Here is a 4,580-nt window from a genome sequence, read left to right as displayed (position 1 = left end):
GTTTGGCTAGAGTCGGTAGCATTCTTGGGGAATGTAGTGTCAGGAGAGGGTATTAAGGTGGATCCCAAGAAGATTGAGGCAGTTCAGAGTTGGCCACGTCCTACTTAAGTGACCGAGATCAGGAGTTTCTTGGGGTTAGCAGGTTATTATCGGCGATTTGTGCAGGGCTTCTCATCTATTGCATCACCTCTGACCAGGTTGACCCAAAAGGGTGCTCCATTCTGTTGGTCCGATGATTGTGAGGAGAGCTTCCAGAAGCTCAAGACAGCCTTGACCACGGCACCAGTTCTTGTATTGCCTTCCGATTCAGGGATGTATATAGTGTATTGCGACGCTTCTCGCGTTGGCTTGGGATGTGTATTGATGCAGGAGGGGCGAGTTATTGCATATGCTTCACGTCAGCTGAAGGTTCATGAGAAAAATTACCCTGTGCACGATCTAGAGTTTGCGGCGATTGTCTATGCTCTCAAGATATGGAGGCATTATTTGTATGGTGCGTCATGTGAGGTTTACACCGACCATCGCAGCTTGCAGCATTTGTTCAAGCAGAGAGATCTTAATTTGAGGCAGCGCAGGTGGCTTGAGTTACTAAAGGATTATGACATTACTATTCTTTATCATCCAGGTAAGGCGAATGTGGTCGCGGATGCCTTGAGCAGAAAGGCGGAGAGTATGGGTAGCTTGGCGTTCATTCCTGTCGAGATGAGACCATTAGCTTTGGACATCCGGTCTTTAGTTAACAGACTTGTGAGGTTGGACATTTCGGAGCCCAGCCGAGTTCTAGCATGTGTGGTTGCTCAGTCTTCATTATTGGGGCAGATTAAGGCCCGACAGTTCGATGATCCACATTTGGCGGTCCTCAGAGAGACGGTACTTCAGGGAGGTGCCAAGGAGATCTCTATTGGCGAGGATGGTGTGTTACGGCTATAGGGCCGTGTATGTGTTCCTAATGTTGGTTTGAGAGAGAGGATTCTAGAGGAGGCCCATAGTTCGAGGTATTCCATTCATCCGGGTGCTACGAAGATGTATCGTGACTTGAGGCAGCACTACTGGTGGCGGAGGATGAAGAAGGACATAGTGGAGTATGTTGCTAGATGTTTGCCGGCATGTCAAATATGAGCACCAGAGGCCAGGTGACCTACTTCAGTAGATGCCCATTCCGGAATGGAAGTGGGAGCGCGTTACCATGGATTTCGTGGTTGGGTTGCCGCGGACTCAGCGGAAGGTTGATTCAGTGTGGGTTATTGTGGATAGGTTGACCAAGTCGGCCCACTTCATTCCGGTGGCGACTACCTATACGGCGGAGAGATATGCTCAGATTTACATTCGGGAGATAGTCAGGTTGCACGGTGTGCCGGTTTCCATCATATCGGACAGAGGCCCTCAGTTCACTTCCCATTTCTGGAGAGCTGTTCAGAGTGAGTTGGGGACTCGCGTAGAGCTCAGCACGGCATTCCATCCTCAGACCGACGGGCAGTCGGAGCGGACTGTTCAGATTTTAGAGGATATGCTTAGAGCATGTGTGATCGACTTTGGAGGGAAGTGGGATTAGTTCTTGCCCTTGGCGGAGTTTGCATACAATAAAAGCTATCAGTCCAGCATAGAGATGACCCCGTATGAGGCATTATATGGTCGGCGTTGTCGTTCTCCTATTGGGTGGTTTGAGCCCGGTGAGGCTAAGTTACTTGGCACAGATTTGGTACAGGATGCCTTGGATAAGGTAAAGTTGATTCAGGAGAGGCTCCGCACAGCTCAGTCCAGGCAGAAGAGTTACGCAGATCAGAAGGCACGTGATGTATCATTCACGATTGGCGAGAAGGTTCTCTTGAAAGTCTCGCCAATGAAGGGCATTATGAGGTTTGGGAAGAAGGGCAAGCTAAGCCAAGGTTTATTGGCCCCTTTGAGGTGTTGAGGCGAGTTGGACAGGTTGCCTATGAGCTTGCTTTACCTCCCAGTTTATCAGGAGTTCATCCAGTCTTCCATGTATCGATGCTTCGAAAGTATCATGCCGACCATTCACATGTGTTGGATTTCAGTACCATTCAGTTAGATGAGAGCTTGGGCTACGAGGAGGAGCCAGTTGCCATTGTTGATAGACAGGATCGCCAGTTGAGGTCCAAGAGGATTTCTGCGGTAAGAGTCCAGTGGAGGGGCCAACCGGTCGAGGAGGCGACCTGGGAGTCCAAGGAGGACATGCGGAGCAGATATCCCTACTTATTCAGCAGTCCAGGTACTTTTCTATGTCCGTTCGAGGACGAACGTTTGTTTAAGAGGTGGAGAATGTAACGACCCGACCGGTCATTTTGCATTTTTGAACCCCCGTTCCCTTAAATAAGACTTCCCGCACTTGCTTTAGCTAATTTATGACTTGCGGGGGCGGGTGGTTCGGAAGTTAGAAGAGTTTTGAGCAAGAATAAGTCTAGTTGCTTCTTTAAGTTTCTTTAAAAAGGCTAAGTTTGACTTCGGTCAACATTTTGGGGAAACGGACCCGGAATCATGATTTGACAATTTCTGAGGGTCCGTGGGAAAATATGGGACCTGGGCATATGCCCGGAATCGAATTCCGAGGTCCCTAGCCAGAGTAATGAATTTTTATGTGAAATTGTTAAGTTAAAGTTTCAAAGGTTTAAATAAACTAAGAAATCATTGTTTTCCTAGATATCGGGTTTGGATTTCGATTCCGAAACTTGGTACAAGTCCGAAATATCAGTTAAGACTTACCCGTAAAATTTGGTGTCAATCCGAGTAGTTTAAGGGCGTTTTGACCCGTTGCAGGAGAATTAAGAAGTTGAAGTTCAATGATTTGATTCATTTGGTATTGGGGTTGATTCCTCGATTTAGCGTTGTTTTGAGTGTTTCGAGGGTTCGAGTAGGTCCGCCTCGTGATTTCAGACTTGTCAGTATGTTCAGGCGGGGCACGGGAGCCCCGAGCGTCAAACGAGCGAGGCTCGAGTGAAGTTAGAATTTGGAAAATGACTGAAGCTTGCTGCTTCTGTCATAACCGCACCGCAGATGCGGTCATTAGATCGCAGAAGCGGAGAAGGGGCAGGCCATGGGAAACCGCAAAAGCGACCCAGGGACCGCAGAAGCGGTTCCGTCTATGCGGCCCCCAGACCGCAGAAGCGGTCGAGCCCCAAATCCCAAAAGCCGCAGAAGCGGCCAAATTCCGCAGAAGCGGAAATACTTCCGCAGATGCGAAAATAACTGGGGGCAGAAGGGTTCATTTAATACGAACTCAAACTCATTTCTCTCATTTTTCACTCTACACTTAGGCGATTTGGGTTCTTCCAATAGAGGGTTTCCGCATAACTTGGTAAGGTAAGTAATTTCCCTTCATCGTAGCTTAAATACATGTATATTAGGTAGATTAAACACCAAAAATTTAGTAAAAATCAAGAATTTGAGCTAGACCTAGGGTTTTAGTAAAACTAAGAATTTATCATAAAAATTTGCCATGTAATGAACTAGAAATCATATATTTGTGATCCTTAGGTGATAGAGAACAACTTCCTTCGAAAAATCTCGGAATCCGGGCACGTGGGCCCAGGGTCGGAATTTAGGAAACTTGTGTTAATGGTTAGAAAATTGCCTAAATAGTTAGAGTTCGACCTTATAAGCCTTTATTTACTAGTTCTTACTTCGTTTGATTAGTTTGGGATTGTTCGGCTTCGAATTAAGGACTTGGGCTCGTTCTTGGACATTGGAAGTGCACTTTGGAGCGAGGTAAGTCTCCTTTCTAACCTTGTAAGAGGGAATTGTCCCCATAGGATTATAAATGAGTAATTGTTGTTAAATGCGGGGGCTATGTACGTACTAGGTGACGAGAGTCCGTGCGTAGCTACTATAATGATAATTGTTCGGGTAGTTTAGGACCCATGTCATGTCTAATTGGGGAATATTTCTTGTTTTAAATTGCCAATATGATCATTTATGATTTGCTAGAGACTTGAGGAAATGAAAAGTGAACTTATGAGTTTGTTGAGTCTTGGTAGGAATTCCCTTGTATGTAATTGAGCCTTATGTGCTTTCCTGATATTTTCTTGATGATTATGGACCGGGCCGATCGCCTCGGTGAGAATAGATGCATTTGTGGTTCGTGCCGCTCGACCCTCGGCAGTGCACAATTTATTTTCTGTTGGAGCGGGCCGTCGACCTCGGCATGATTGTGCATGATTTATATGCTTACATTTAGATATGACATGATCGCTTGTTTAATATGAAAAAGGGAAAACTGGTAGTTTAATTATGTCAAGAACATGAATATGACTCTCCTCTTAAACTTGTGTTATTGGAAATTCTTCATGTTGTATATCTCACTTTATTATTATATTATCTTGACCTTAGTAAGTATCAAGTCGACCTCTCGTCTCTACTTCTTCGAGATTAGACGGGATACTTACTGAGTACATGTGGTTTATGTACTCATACTACGCTTCTGTACTTAAATGTACAGGATTTGAGGCAGGTGGATCTGGACATCATCCTGGTGCGCATCAGTGAGCACGCTTGGGGACTTCTATGGTGAGCTGCTTCTCTTTCATGCCGATCCGCAGCCGAAGAAGTCCTTCTTGTACTTTTTT

This window comes from Nicotiana attenuata, unplaced genomic scaffold, assembly GCF_001879085.1.
Source record: "Nicotiana attenuata strain UT unplaced genomic scaffold, NIATTr2, whole genome shotgun sequence".
NCBI classification, from domain to species: Eukaryota; Viridiplantae; Streptophyta; class Magnoliopsida; order Solanales; family Solanaceae; genus Nicotiana; species Nicotiana attenuata.
This window is presented reverse-complemented; position numbering follows the sequence as displayed.